The sequence below is a fragment of the Schistocerca gregaria genome, chromosome X, assembly GCF_023897955.1.
Source record: "Schistocerca gregaria isolate iqSchGreg1 chromosome X, iqSchGreg1.2, whole genome shotgun sequence".
Classification (NCBI taxonomy): Eukaryota; Metazoa; Arthropoda; class Insecta; order Orthoptera; family Acrididae; genus Schistocerca; species Schistocerca gregaria.
Genome location: NC_064931.1, coordinates 434,557,281 through 434,574,448, shown reverse-complemented (window position 1 = coordinate 434,574,448; position 17,168 = coordinate 434,557,281).

Below are 17,168 nucleotides of genomic sequence, written 5' to 3'. Positions count from 1 at the left end.
TCTGAGGGCCTTGGTTGTACCACAGACTTTGCGGCGCATATTGTAGTTAGAGACAATTCTATGCCTAATCTCCACTCTAGTAATGCTCCAAACATTTTAGGCATGGATGCATTTGAACTTTCTCTCCTCGCAGTTCAGGAGAATGTACTTTTCATCAACGCCTCTGACCATGCAGACAGTGTGGTCGCACTATGCGATGATTTTGCAGACCTCTTTTCTGAGGGCCTTGGTTGTACCAGAGATTTTGAAGCGCATATTGTAGTTAGAGACAATTCCATGCCTATTCTCCACTGTAGTAATGCTCCAAACACTTTTGGCATGGATGCATTTGACCTTTCTGGCCTCGAAATTCAGGACATTGTACTTTGCATCAACGCCTGTGACCATATAGACAGTGTAGTCGAACTATGCAATGATTTTGCTGATCTCTTTTCTGAGGGCCTTGGTTGTACCATAAACTTTGCAGCGTATATTGTAGTTAGAGACAATTCCATGCCTATTCTCCACTCTAGTAATGCTCCAAACATTTTTGGCATGGATGCATTTGAACTTTCTGGACACGCAATTTAGGACAATGTGCATTGCATCAACGCCTGTGAGCATGCAGACAGTGTGGTCGCACTATGTGATGATTTTGCTTATCTCTTTTCTGAGGGCCTTAGTTGTACCACAGACTTTGAGGCGCATATTGTAATTAGAGACAATTCCATGCCTATTCTCTACTATAGAAATGCTTCAAACATTTTTGGGAATTATGCATTTGAACTTTCTGGTCTCGCAATTCAGGACAATGAACTTTGCATCATCGCCTGTGAGCATGCACACAGTGTGGTCGTACTATGCGATGATTTTGCTGATCTCTTTTCTGGGGGCTCGGTTGTGCCAAAGATTTTGCCGCGTATATTGTAGTTAGAGACAATTCCATGCCTATTCTCCTCTCTAGTAATGCTCCAAACATTTTTGGCATGGATGCATTCGAACTTTCTGGCCTCTCAATTCAGGACAATCTACTTTGCATCAACGCCTGTGACCATGCAGACAGTGTGGTCGCACTATGCGATGATTATGCTGATCTCTTATCAGAGGGCCTTGGTTGTACCACAGATTTTGCAGCGTATACTGTAGTTTGAGACAATTCCATGCCTATTCTCCACTGTAGTAATGCTGCAAACATTTTTTCATGGATGCATTTGAACTTTGTGGCCTCGCAATTAAGGACAATGTACTTCGCATCAACGTCTGTGACCATGCCCACAGTGTGCTCGTACAATGCGAAGATTTTGCTGAACTTTTTTCTGAGGGCCTTAGTTGTACCACAGACTTTGAGGCGCATATTGTAGTTAGAGACAATTCCATGCCTATTCTCTACTCTAATAATGCTTCAAACATTTTTGGGATGGATGCATTTGAACTTTGTGGCCTCGCAATTAAGGACAATGTGCTTTGCATCAACGCCTGTGACCATGCAGACAGTGTGGTCGCACTATGTGATGATTTTGCTGATCTTTTATGTGGGCCTTTTATGTACCACAGACTTTGCAGCGAAATATGCAGTTAAAGACAATTCCATGCCTATTCTCCACTCTAGTAATGCTCCAAACATTTGTGGCAAGCATGAATTTGTACTTACTGGATTCACAATTCAGGACAATGTACTTTGCATTAACGCCTGAGACCATGCAGACTGTGTGGTCGCACCTTGCGATGATTCTGCTGATCTCTTTTCTGAGGGTCTTGGTTGTACCACAAACGTTGCAGCGCATATTGTAGTTAGAGTCAATCCTATGCCTATTCTCCTCTCTAGTAATGCTCCATACATTTTTGCTTGGAAGCACTTGAACTTTCAGGCCTCACAATTCAGGACAATGAACTTTGCATCAACGCCTGTGACCACGCAGACAGTGTAGTGGCACTATGCGATGATTTTGCTTATCTCTTTTCTGAGGGCCTTAGTTGTACCACAGACTTTGAGGCGCATATTGTAGTTAGAGACAATTTCATGCCTATTCTCTACTCTAGTAATGCTTCAAACATTTTTGGGATGGATGCATTTGAACTTCCTGGTCTCGCAATTCAGGGCAATGAACTTTGCATCAACGCCTGTGACCATGCACACAGTGTTCTCGCACTATGCGATGATTTTGCTGATCTCTTTTCTGAAGGCGTTGGTTGTACCACAGGTTTTGCAGCCCATATTGTAGTTAGAGACAATTCCATGCCTATTCTCCACTCTAGTAATGCTCCATACATTTTTGGCATGGATTCATTTGAACTTTCTGGCCTCGCAATTCAGGACAATGTACTTTGCATCAACATCTGTTACCATGCAGACAGTGTGGTTGCACTATACGATGATTTTGCTGATCTCCTTTTTGAGGGCCTTGGTTGTACCACAGACTTTGCAGCGCATATTGTAGTTAGAGACAATTCCATGCCTATTCTCCACTCTACTAATGCTCCAAACATTTTTCCATTGATGCATTTTAAATTTCTGGCTTCGCAAATCAGGACAATGTACTTTGCATCAACGCCTGTGACCATGCAGACATTGTGGTCACACTATGCGATGATTTTGCTGATTTCTTTTCTGACGGCCTTGGTTGTACCACAGACTTTGCAGCACATATTGTAGTTAGAGACAATTCCATGCCTATCCTCCACTCTAGTAATGCTCCAAACATTTTTGGCATGGATGCATTTGAACTTTCTGGCCTTGCAATTCAGGACATTGTACTTTGCATCAACTCCTGTGACCGTGCAGACAGTGAGGTCGCACTGTGCGATGGTTTTGCTGATCTCTTTACCGAAGGGCCTTGGCTGTACTACTAACTTTGCAGAGCATATTGCTGTTAGAGACAATTCCAGGCCTATTCTCCACACTAGAAATGCTCCAAACATTTATGGCATGGATGAATTTGAAATTTCTTGCCTCGCAATTCAGGACAATGTACTTTGCTTCAACGCCTGTGACCATGAAGACAGTGTGGTCGCACTATGTGATGATTTTGCTGATCCCCTTTCTGAGGGCCTTGGTTGTACCACAGACTTTGCAGCGCATATTGTAGTTAGAGACAATTCTATGCCTATTCTCCACCTTAGTAATGCTCCAAACATTTTTGGCATGGATGCTTTTGAACTTTCTGTCCTCGCAATTCAGGACAATGTACTTTTCATCAACGCCTCTGACCATGCAGACAGTGTGGTCGCACTATGCGATGATTTTGCCATGCAGACATTGTGGTCACACTATGCAATGATTTTGCTGGTCTCTTATCTGAGGGCCTTGGTTGTACCATGGACTTTGCAGCGTATATTGTAGTTAGAGACAATTCCATGCCTATTCTTCACTCTAGTAATGCTCTAAAATTTTTTTGGCATGGATGCATTTGAACTTTCTGGCCTCGCAATTCAGGATAATGTACTTTGCATCAACTCCTGTGACCATGCAGACAGTGATGTCGCACTGTGCGATGGTTTTGCTGATCTCTTTACCGAAGGGCCTTGGTTGTACTACTGATTTTGCAGAGCATATTGCAGTTAGAGACAATTCCATGCCTTTTCTGCACTCTAGTAATGCTCCAAACATTTATGGCATGGATGAATTTGAAATTTCTTGCCTCGCAATTCAATACAATGTACTTTGCTTCAACGCCTGTGACCATGCAGACAGTGTGGTCGCACTATGTGATGATTTTGCTGATCCCCTTTCTGAGGGCCTTGGTTGTACCACAGACTTTGCAGCGCATATTGTAGTTAGAGACAATTCCATGCCTATTCTCCACTCTAGTAATGCCCCAAACATCTTGGCTTGGATGCATTTGAACATTGTGGCCTCGCAATTCAGGACAATGTACTTTGCATCAACAGCTGTGACCATGCAGACAGTGTGGTTGCACTATACGATGATTTTGCTGATCTCTTTTCTGAGGGCCTTGGTTGTACCAAAGACTTTGCAGCGCATATTGTAGTTAGAGGCAATTCCATGCCTATTCTCCACTCTACTAATGCTCCAAACTTTTTTCCATTGATGCATTTGAACTTTATGGCATCGCAATTCAGGACAATGTACTTTGCATCAACGCCTGTGACCATGCAGACATTGTGGTCACACTAAGCGATGATTTTGCTGATTTCTTTTCTGAGGGCCTTGGTTGTACCACAAACATTGCAGCGCATATTGTAGTTAGAGACAATTCCAAGCCTATTCTCCACTCTAGTAATGCTCCAAACATTTTTGGCATGGATGCATTTGAACTTTCTGGCCTCGCAATTCAGGACAATGTACTTTGCATCAACTCCTGTGACCGTGGAGACAGTGAGGTCGCACTGTGCGACGGTTTTGCTGATCTCTTTACCGAAGGGCCTTGGTTGTACTACTGACTTTGCAGAGCATATTGCAGTTAGAGACAATTCCGTGCCTATTCTCCACTCTTGTAATGCTCCAAACACTTATGGCATGGATGAATTTGAAATTTCGTGCCTCGCAATTCCGGACAATGTACATTGCTTCAACGGCTGTCACCATGCAGACAGTGTGGTCGCACTATGTGATGATTTTGCAGATCCCTTTTCTGAGGGCCTTGGTTGTACCACAGACTTTGCAGCGCATATTGTAGTTAGAGACAATTCTATGCCTAATCTCCACTCTAGTAATGCTCCAAACATTTTAGGCATGGATTCATTTGAACTTTCTCTCCTCGCAGTTCAGGAGAATGTACTTTTCATCAACGCCTCTGACCATGCAGACAGTGTGGTCGCACTATGCGATGATTTTGCAGACCTCTTTTCTGAGGGCCTTGGTTGTACCAGAGATTTTGAAGCGCATATTGTAGTTAGAGACAATTCCATGCCTATTCTCCACTGTAGTAATGTTCCAAACACTTTTGGCATGGATGCATTTGACCTTTCTGGCCTCGAAATTCAGGACATTGTACTTTGCATCAACGCCTGTGACCATATAGACAGTGTAGTCGCACTATGCAATGATTTTGCTGATCTCTTTTCTGAGGGCCTTGGTTGTACCATGGACTTTGCAGCGTATATTGTAGTTAGAGACAATTCCATGCCTATTCTCCACTCTAGTAACGCTCCAAACATTTCTGGCATGGATGCATTTGAACTTTCTGGCCACGCAATTTAGGACAATGTGCATTGCATCAACGCCTGTGACCATGCAGACAGTGTGGTCGCACTATGTGATGATTTTGCTTATCTCTTTTCTGAGGGCCTTAGTTGTACCACAGACTTTGAGGCGCATATTGTAGTTAGAGACAATTCCATGCCTATTCTCTACTATAGAAATGCTTCAAACATTTTTGGGAATTATGCATTTGAACTTTCTGGTCTCGCAATTCAGGACATTGTTCTTTGCATCATCGCCTGTGAGCATGCACACAGTGTGGTCGTACTATGCGATGATTTTGCTGATCTCTTTTCTGGGGGTTCGGTTGTGCCAAAGATTTTGCCGCGCATATTGTAGTTAGAGACAATTCCATGCCTATTCTCCTCTCTAGTAATGCTCCAAACATTTTTGGCATGGATGCATTCGAACTTTCTGGCCTCACAATTCAGGACTATGTACTTTGCATCAACGTCTGTGACCATGCACACAGTGTGGTTGAGCTATGCGAAGATTTTTCTGATCTTTTTTCTGAGGACCTTGGTTGTACGACAGACTTTGCAGCGCATATTGTAGTTAGAGACAATTCCATGCCTATTCTCATCTCTGGTTATGCTCCAAACATTTTTGGCATGGATGCATTTGAATTTTCCGACCTCACAATTCAGGACAATCTACTTTGCATCAACGCCTGTGACCACGCAGACAGTGTGGTCGCACTATGCGATGATTTTGCTTATCTCTTTTCTGAGGGCCTTAGTTGTACCACAGACATTGTAGCGCATATTGTAGTTAGAGGCAATTCCATGCCTATTCTCCACTCTAGTAATGCTCCAAACATTTTTGGGCATGGATGCATTTGAACTTTCTAACCTCACCATTCAGGACAATCTACATTGCATCAACGTCTTTGACCATGCAAATAGTGTGGTCGCCCAATGCGATGATTATGCTGATCTCTTATCAGAGAGCCTTGGTTGTACCACAGATTTTGCAGCGCATATTGTAGTTTGAGACAATTCCAAGCCTATTCTCCACACTAGTAATGCTCCAAACATTTTTGGCATGGATACAATTGAACTTTCTGGCCTCGCAATTCAGGACTATGTACTTTGCATCAACGTCTGTGACCATGCACACAGTGTGGTGGAGCTATGCGATGATTTCGCTGATATCTTTTCTGAGGGCATTGGTTGTACCACCGATTTTGCAGCACATGTTGTAGTTAGAGACAATTCCATGCCTATTCTCCACTCTAGTAATGCTCCAAACATTTTTGGCATGGATACAGTTGAACTTTGTGGCCTCGCAATAAGGACAATGTACTTTGCATCAACGTCTGGGACCATGCACACAGTGTGGTCGTACTATGCGAAAATTTTGCTGATCTTTTTTCTGAGGGCCTTAGTTGTACCACAGACTTTGAGGCGCATATTGTAGTTAGAGACAATTCCATGCCTATTCTCTACTCTAGTAATGCTTCAAACATTTTTGGAATGGATGCATTTGAACATTCTGGCCTCGCAATTCAGGACAATGTACTTTGCATCAACGCCTGTGACCATGCAGACAGTGTTGTTGAACTATGCTATAATTTTGCTGATCTCTTTTCTGAGTGTCTTGGTTGTACCGCAGACTTTGCAGCCCCCATTGTAGTTAGAGACAATTCCATGCCTCTTCTACACTCTAGTAATGCTTCAAACATTTTTGGCATGGATGCATTTGAACTTTCTGGCCTCGCAATTCAATGCAATGTACTTTGCATCAACGCCTGTGACCGTGCAGAGAGTGTGGTCGTACTATGCGATAATTTTGCTGATGTCTTTTCCGAGCATCTTGTTTGTACCAAAGACTTTGCAGCCCATATTGTAGTTAGAGACAATTCCATGGATATTCTCCACTCTAGTAATGCTATAAACATTTTTGGCCTGGATGCATATGAACTATCTGGCCTCGCAATTCAGGACAATGTACTTTGCATCAACGCCTGTGACCATGCAGACAGTGTGGTCGCACTATGCGATGATTTTGCTGATCTTTTTTCTGAGGGCCTTGGTTGTACCACAGGCTTTGCCGCGCATGTTGTAGTTAGAGACAATTCCATGCCTATTCTCCCCCCTAGTAACGCTCCAAACATTTTTGGCATGGATGCATTTGAACTCTCTGACCTCACAATTCAGAACAATCTACTTTGCATTAACGCCTGTGACCATGCAGACAGTGTGGTCGCACTATGCGATGATTATGGTAATCTCTTATCAGAGGGCCTTGGTTGTACCACATATTTTGCAGTGCATATTGTAATTAGAGACAATTCCATGCCTATTCTCCACTCTAGTAATGCTCCAAACATTTTTGGCATTGATGCATTTGAACTTTCTGGCCTCACAATTCAAGCCAATGTACTTTGCATCAACGCCCGTGACCATTCAGACAGTGTGGTTGCACTATGCGATGATTTTGGTGATCACTTTGCTGAGGGCCTTGGTTGTACTACAGACTTTGCAGCGCATATTGTGGTTAGAGACAATTCCATGCCTATTCTCCACTCTAGTAATGCTCCAAACGTCTTTGGCATGGATGCATTTGAACATTCTGGCCTCGCAATTCAGGACAATGTCCTTTGCATCAATGTCTTTGACCATGCAGACAGTATGGTCGCACTATGAGATGATTTTGCTGATCTCTTTTGTGAGGGCCTTGGTTGTACCACAGACTTTGCAGCGCATATTGTAATTAGAGACAATTCCATAACTATTCTCCACTCTAGTAATGGTCCAAACATTTTTGGCATGGATGCAATTGAACTTTCTGGCCTTGCAATTCAGGACAATGTACTTTGCATCAACGCCTGTGACCATGCAGACAGTGTGGTTGAACTATGCGATGATTTTGCTGATCTCTTTTCTGAGTGTCTTGGTTGTACCACAGACTTTGCAGCCCCCATTCTAATTAGAGACAATTCCATGCCTCTTCTCCACTCTAGTAATGCTTCAAACATTTTTGGCATGGATGCATTTGAACATTCTGGCCTCGCAATTCAATACAATGTACTTTGCATCAACGCCTGTGACCATGCAGAGAGTGTGGTCGTACTATGCGATAATTTTGCTGATGCGTTTTCCGAGCATCTTGTTTGTACCAAAGACTTTGCAGCCCATATTGTAGTTAGAGACAAATCCATGGATATTCTCCACTCTAGTAATGCTAAAAACATTTTAGGCCTGGATGCATTTGAACTATCTGGCCTCGCAATTCAGGACAATGTACTTTGCATCAACGCCTGTGACCATGCAGACAGTGTGGTCGCACTATGCGATGATTTTGCTGATCTTTTTTTTGAGGGCTTTGGATGTACCACAATCTTTGCAGCGCATGTTGTAGTTAGAGACAATTCCATGCCTATTCTCCACTCTAGTAATGCTCCAAACATTTTTGGCATTGATGCATTTGAACATTCTGGCCTCGCAATTCAGGACAATGTACTTTGCATCAATGTCTGTGACCATGCAGACAGTGTGGTCGCACTATGAGATGATTTTGCTGATCTCTTTTGTGAGGGCCTTGGTTGCACCACAGACTTTGCAGCGCATATTGTAATTAGAGACAATTCCATAACTATTCTCCACTCTAGTAATGGTCAAAACATTTTTGGCATGGATCCAAATGAACTTTCTGGCCTCGCAATTCAGGACAATGTACTTTGCATCAACGCCTGTGACCATGCAGACAGTGTCGTCGCACTATGCGCTGATTTTGCTGATATTTTTTCTGTGGGCCTTGATGTACCACAGACTTCGCAGCCCATATTGTAGTTAGAGACAATTCCATGCCTATTCTCCACCCTAGTAATGCTCCAAACATTTTAGGCATGGATGCATTTGAACTCTCTGACCTCTCAATTCATTACAATCTACTTTGCATCAACGCCTGTGACCATGCAGACAGTGTGGTCGCACTATGCGATGATTATGCTAATCTCTTATCAGACGGCCTTGGTTGTACCACAGATTTTGCAGTGCATATTGTCGTTTGAGACAATTCCATGACTATTCTCCACTCTAGAAATGCTCCATACAATTTTAGCATGGATGCATTTGAACATTCTGGCCTCGCAATTCAGGACAATGTACTTTGCATCAACGCCTGTGAACTTGAAGACAGTGTGGGCGTACTATGCGATGATTTTGCTGATCTCTTTTCTGAGGCCCTTGGTTGTACCACAGACTTTGAAGCGCATATTGTACTTAGAGACAATTCCATGCCTATTCTCTACTCTAGCAATGCTCCAAACGTCTTTGGCATTGATGCACTTGACTTTCTTTCCTCGCAATTCAGGACAATGTACTTTGCATGAACGCCTGTGACCATACACACAGTATGGACGTACTATGCGATGATTTTGCAGATCTGTGTTCAGAGGGCCTTGGTTGTTCCACAGACTTTGCAGCCCATATTGTAGTTAGAGACTTTTCCGTGGATATTCTCCACTCTAGTAATGCTCCAAATATTTTTGTCCTGGATGCATATGAACTATCTGGCCTCACAATTCAGGACAATGTACTTTGCATCAACGCCTGTGACCATGCAGACAGTGTGGGCGTACTATGCGATGATTTTGCTGATCTCTTTTCTGAGTGCCTTGGTTGTACCACAAACTTTGAAGCGCATATTGTAGTTAGAGAGAATTCCATGCCTATTCTCCACTCTAGTAATGCTCCAAACATTTTTGGCATGGATGCAATTGAACTTTCTGGCCTCGCAATTCAGGACAATGTACTTTGCATCAACGCCTGTGACCATGCAGACAGTGTGGTTGACCTATGCGATGATTTTGCTGATCCCTTTTCTGAGTGTCTTGGTTGTACCACAGACTTTGCTGCCCCCATTGTAGTTAGAGACAATTCCATGCCTCTTCTCCACTCTAGTAATGCTTCAAACATTTTTTGCATGGATGCATTTGAACTTTCTGGCCTTGCAATTCAATACAATGTACTTTGCATCAACGCCTGTGACCATGCAGATAGTGTGGTCGTGCTATGCGATAATAATGCTGATGTCTTTTCCGAGCATCTTGTTTGTACCAAAGACTTTGCAGCCCATATTGTAGTTAGAGTCAATTCCGTGGATATTCTCCACTCTAGTAATGCTCCAAATATTTTTGGCCTGGATGCATATGAACTATCTGGCCTCACAATTCAGGACAATGTACTTTGCATCAACGCCTGTGACCATGCAGACAGTGTGGTCGCACTATGCGATGATTTTGCTGATCTTTTTTCTGAGGGCCTTGGTTGTACCACAGGCTTTGCAGCGCGTGTTGTAATTAGAGACAATTCCATGCCTATTCTCCACTCTAGTAATGCTCCAAACATTTTTGGCATTGATGCATTTGAACTTTCTGGCCTCACAATTCAAGACAATGTACTTTGCATCAACGCCCGTGACCATTCAGACAGTGTGGTTGCACTATGCGATGATTTTGGTGATCACTTTGCTGAGGGCCTTGGTTGTACTACAGACTTTGCAGCGCATATTGTAATTAGAGACAATTCCATAACTATTCTCCACTCTAGTAATGGTCCAAACATTTTTGGCATGGATCCAAATGAACTTTCTGGCCTCGCAATTCAGGACAATGTACTTTGCATCAACGCCTGTGACCATGCAGACAGTGTGGTCGCGCTATGCGCTGATTTTGCTGATATTTTTTCTGTGGGCCTTGATGTACCACAGACTTTGCAGCCCATATTGTAGTTAGAGACAATTCCATGCCTATTCTCCACCCTAGTAATGCTCCAAACATTTTTGGCATGGATGCATTTGAACTCTCTGACCTCACAATTCATTACAATCTACTTTGCAGCAACGCCTGTGACCATGCAGACAGTGTGGTCGCACTATGCGATGATTATGCTAATCTCTAATCAGACGGCCTTGGTTGTACCACAGATTTTGCAGTGCATATTGTGGTTTGAGACAATTCCATGACTGTTCTCCACTCTAGAAATGCTCCATACAATTTTGGCATGTATGCATTTGAACATTCTGGCCTCGCAATTCAGGACAATGTACTTTGCATCAACGCCTGTGAACTTGAAGACAGTGTGGGCGTACTATGCGATGATTTTGCTGATCTCTTTTCTGAGGCCCTTGGTTGTACCACAGACTTTGAAGCGCATATTGTACTTAGAGACAATTCCATGCCTATTCTCCACTCTAGCAATGCTCCAAACGTCTTTGGCATTGATGCACTTGACTTTCTTTCCTCGCAATTCAGGACAATGTACTTTGCATGAACGCTTGTGACCATACACACAGTATGGACGTACTATGCGATGATTTTGCAGATCTGTGTTCAGAGGGCCTTGGTTGTTCCACAGACTTTGCAGCGCATATTGCAGTTAGAGACAATTCCATAACTATTCTCCACTCTAGTAATGCTCCAAATATTTTTGGCATTGATGCATTTGAACATTCTGGCCTAGCAATTCAGGACAATGTACTTTGCATCAACGCCTGTGACCATGCAGACAGTGTGGTCGCACTATGCGATGATTTTGCTGATCTCTTTTCTGAGTGCCTTGGTTGTACCACAAACTTTGAAGCGCATATTGTAGTTAGAGAGAATTCCATGGCTATTCTCCACTCTAGTAATGCTCCAAACATTTTTGGCATGGATGCAATTGAACTTTCTGGCCTCGCAATTCAGGACAATGTACTTTGCATCAACGCCTGTGACCATGCAGACAGTGTGGTTGACCTATGCGATGATTTTGCTGATCCCTTTTCTGAGTGTCTTGTTTGTACCACAGACTTTGCAGCCCCCATTGTAGTTAGAGACAATTCCATGCCTCTTCTCCACTCTAGTAATGCTTCAAACATTTTTTGCATGGATGCATTTGAACTTTCTGGCCTCGCAATTCAATACAATGTACTTTGCATCAACGCCTGTGACCATGCAGATAGTGTGGTCGTACTATGCGATAATAATGCTGATGTCTTTTCCGAGCATCTTGATATTGTAGTTAGAGTCAATTCCGTGGATATTCTCCACTCTAGTAATGCTCCAAATATTTTTGGCCTGGATGCATATGAACTATCTGGCCTCACAATTCAGGACAATGTACTTTGCATCATCGCCTGTGACCATGCAGACAGTGTGGTCGCGCTATGCGATGATTTTGCTGATCTTTTTTTCTGAGGGCCTTGGTTGTACCACAGGCTTTGCAGCGCATGTTGTAATTAGAGACAATTCCATGCCTATTCTCCACTCTAGTAATGCTCCAAACATTTTTGGCATTGATGCATTTGAACTTTCTGGCCTCACAATTCAAGACAATGTACTTTGCATCAACGCCCGTTACCATTCAGACAGTGTGGTTGCACTATGCGATGATTTTGGTGATCACTTTGCTGAGGGCCTTGGTTGTACTACAGACTTTGCAGCGCATATTGTGGTTAGAGATAATTCCATGCCTATTCTCCACTCTAGTAATGCTCCAAACGTCTTTGGCATTGATGCATTTGAACATTCTGGCCTCGCAATTCAGGACAATGTCCTTTGCATCAATATCTGTGACCATGCAGACAGTATGGTCGCACTATGAGATGATTTTGCTGATCTCTTTTGTGAGGGCCTTGGTTGTACCACAGACTTTGCAGCGCATATTGTAATTAGAGGCAATTCCATAACTATTCTCCACGCTAGTAATGGTCCAAACATTTTTGGCATGGATCCAATTGAACTTTCTGGCCTTGATATTCAGGACAATGTACTTTGCATCAACGCCTGTGACCATGCAGACAGCGTGGTCGCACTATGTGATGATTTTGCTGATCTCTTTTCTGAGGGCCTTGGTTGTACCACAGACTTTGCAGCGCATATTGTTGTTAGAGACAATTCCATGCTTATTCTGCACTCTAGCAATGCTCCAAACGTCTTTGACATTGATGCACTTGAACTTTCTTTCCACGCAATTCAGGACAATGTACTTTGCATCAACGCCTGTGACCATACAGACAGGGTGGTCGTACTATGCGATGATTTTGCTGATCTGTGTTCAGAGGGCCTTGGTTGTACCACAGATTTTGCAGCGCATATTGTAGTTTGAGAAACTTCCATGCCTATTCTCCACTCTAGAAATGCTCCTTACATTTTTGGCATGGATGCATTTAAACTCTCTGACCTGACAATTCAGACAATTTACTTTGCATCAACGCCTGTTACCATGCAGACAGTGTGGGCGTACTATGCGATGATTTTGCTGATCTCTTTTTTGAGGGCCTTGGTTGTTCCACAGACTTTGCAGCGCATATTGTAGTTAGAGACAATTCCATGCCTATTCTCGACTCTAGTAATGCCCATACATTTTTGGCATGGATTCATTTGAACTTTCTGGCCCTGAAATTCAGGACAATATACTTTGCATCAACGCCTGTGACCATGCACACAGTGTGGTCGTACTATGCAATGATTTTGCTGATCTCTATTCCGAGGGCCTTCGTTGTACCACAGAATTAGCAGCCCATATTGTAGTTAGAGGCAATTCCATGCCTATTCTCCACTCTAGTAATGCCCCAAACATTTTTGGCATGGATGCATTTGAACTTTCTGTCCTCGCAATTCAGGACAATGTACTTTGCATCAATGTCTTTGACCATGCACACAGTGTGGTTGCACTATGCGATGATTTTGCTGATCTCTTTTCTGAGGGCCTTGGTTGTACCACAGATTTTACAGAGCATATTGTAGTTGGAGACAATTCCATGCCTATTCTCCACTCTAGTAATACTCCAAACATTTTTGGCATTGACGCAATTGAACTTTCTGGCCTCACAATTCAGGACAATGTACTTTGCATCAACGCCAAGGACCATGCAGAGAGTGAGGTTGCACTATGCGATGATTTTGATGATCACTTTGCTGAGGGCCTTGGTTGTTCAACAGACTTTGCAGCGCATATTGTAGTTACAGAAAATTCCATGCCTATTCTCCACTCTAGTAATGCTCCAAACATTTTTGGAATGGATGCATTTGAACATTCTGGCCTCGCAATTCAGGACAATGTACTTTGCATCAACGCCTGTGACCATGCAGACAGTGTTGTTGAACTATGCTATAATTTTGCTGATCTCTTTTCTGAGTGTCTTGGTTGTACCGCAGACTTTGCAGCCCCCATTGTAGTTAGAGACAATTCCATGCCTCTTCTCCACTCTAGTAATGCTTCAAACAATTTTGGCATGGATGCATTTGAACTTTCTGGCCTCGCAATTCAATGCAATGTACTTTGCATCAACGCCTGTGACCGTGCAGAGAGTGTGGTCGTACTATGCGATAATTTTGCTGAAGTCTTTTCCGAGCATCTTGTTTGTACCAAAGACTTTGCAGCCCATATTGTAGTTAGAGACAATTCCATGGATATTCTCCACTCTAGTAATGCTATAAACATTTTTGGCCTGGATGCATATGAACTATCTGGCCTCGCAATTCAACACAATGTACTTTGCATCAACGCCTGTGACCATACAGACAGTGTGGTCGCACTATGCGATGATTTTGCTGATCTTTTTTCTGAGGGCCTTGGTTGTACCACAGGCTTTGCCGCGCATGTTGTAGTTAGAGCCTATTCCATGCCTATTCTCCACTCTAGTAATACTGCATACATTTTTGGCATTGATGCATTTGAACATTCTGGCCTTGCAATTCAGGACAATGTACTTTGCATCAATGTTTGTGACCATGCAGACAGTGTGGTCGCACTATGAGATGACTTTGCTGATCTCTTTTGTGAGGGCCTTGGTTGTACCACAGACTTTGCAGCGCATATTGTAGTTAGAGACAATTCCATGTCTATTCTCTCCCCTAGTAACGCTCCAAACATTTTTGGCATGGATGCATTTGAACTCTCTGACCTCACAATTCAGAACAATCTACTTTGCATTAACGCCTGTGACCATGCAGACAGTGTGGTCGCACTATGCGATGATTATGCTAATCTCTTATCAGAGGGCCTGGGTTGTACCACATATTTTGCAGTGCATATTGTGGTTTGAGACAATTCCATGCCTATTCTCCACTCTAGTAATGGTATAAACATTTTTGGCATTGATGCATTTGAACTTTCTGGCCTCACAATTCAAGCCAATGTACTATGCATCAACGCCCGTGACCATTCAGACAGTGTGGTTGCACTATGCGATGATTTTGGTGATCACTTTGCTGAGGGCCTTGGTTGTACTACAGACTTTGCAGCGCATATTGTGGTTAGAGACAATTCCATGCCAATTCTCCACTCTAGTAATGCTTCAAACGTCTTTGGCATTGATGCATTTGAACATTCTGGCCTCGCAATTCAGGACAATGTCCTTTGCATCAATGTCTGTGACCATGCAGACAGTATGGTCGCACTATGAGATGATTTTGCTGATCTCTTTTGTGAGGGCCTTGGTTGTACCACAGACTTTGCAGCGCATATTGTAATTAGAGACAATTCCATAACTATTCTCCACTCTAGTAATTTCCAAACATTTTTAGCATGGATGCAATTGAACTTTCTGGCCTTGCAATTCAGGACAATGTACTTTGCATCAACGCCTGTGACCATGCAGACAGTGTGGTTGAACTATGCGATGATTTTGCTGATCTCTTTTCTGAGTGTCTTGGTTGTACCACAGACTTTGCAGCCCCCATTCTAATTAGAGACAATTCCATGCCTCTTCTCCACTCTAGTAATGCTTCAAACATTTTTGGCATGGATGCATTTGAACATTCTGGCCTCGCAATTCAGGACAATGTACTTTGCATCAACGCCTGTGACCATGCAGAGAGTGTGGTCGTACTATGCGATAATTTTGCTGATGTGTTTTTCGAGCATCTTGTTTGTACCAAAGACTTTGCAGCCCATATTGTAGTTAGAGACAAATCCATGGATATTCTCCACTCTAGTAATGCTAAAAACATTTTAGGCCTGGATGCATATGAACTATCTGGCCTCGCAATTCAGGACAATGTACTTTGCATCAACGCCTGTGACCATGCAGACAGTGTGGTCGCACTATGCGATGACTTTGCTGATCTTTTTTTTGAGGGCTTTGGATGTACCACAATCTTTGCAGCGCATGTTGTAGTTAGAGACAATTCCATGCCTATTCTCCACTCTAGTAATGCTCCAAACATTTTTGGCATTGATGCATTTGAACATTCTGGCCTCGCAATTCAGGACAATGTACTTTGCATCAATGTCTGTGACCATGCAGACAGTGTGGTCGCACTATGAGATGATTTTGCTGATCTCTTTTGTGAGGGCCTTGGTTGCACCACAGACTTTGCAGCGCATATTGTAATTAGAGACAATTCCATAACTATTCTCCACTCTAGTAATTGTCCAAACATTTTTGGCATGGATCCAAATGAACTTTCTGGCCTCGCAATTCAGGACAATGTACTTTGCATCAACGCCTGTGACCATGCAGACAGTGTGGTCGCACTATGCGCTGATTTTGCTGATATTTTTTCTGTGGGCCTTGATGTACCACAGACTTTGCAGCCCAGATTGTAGTTAGAGACAATTCCATGCCTATTCTCCACCCTAGTAATGCTCCAAACATTTTTGGCATGGATGCATTTGAACTCTCTGACCTCACAATTCATTACAATCTACTTTGCATCAACGCCTGTGACCATGCAGACAGTGTGGTCGCACTATGCGATGATTATGCTAATCTCTTATCAGACGGCCTTGGTTGTACCACAGATTTTGCAGTGCATATTGTCGTTTGAGACAATTCCATGACTATTCTCCACTCTAGAAATGCTCCATACAATTTTGGCATGGATGCATTTGAACATTCTGGCCTCGCAATTCAGGACAATGTACTTTGCATCAACGCCTGTGAACTTGAAGACAGTGTGGGCGTACTATGCGATGATTTTGCTGATCTCTTTTCTGAGGCCCTTGGTTGTACCACAGACTTTGAAGCGCATATTGTACTTAGAGACAATTCCATGCCTATTCTCCACTCTAGCAATGCTCCAAACGTCTTTGGC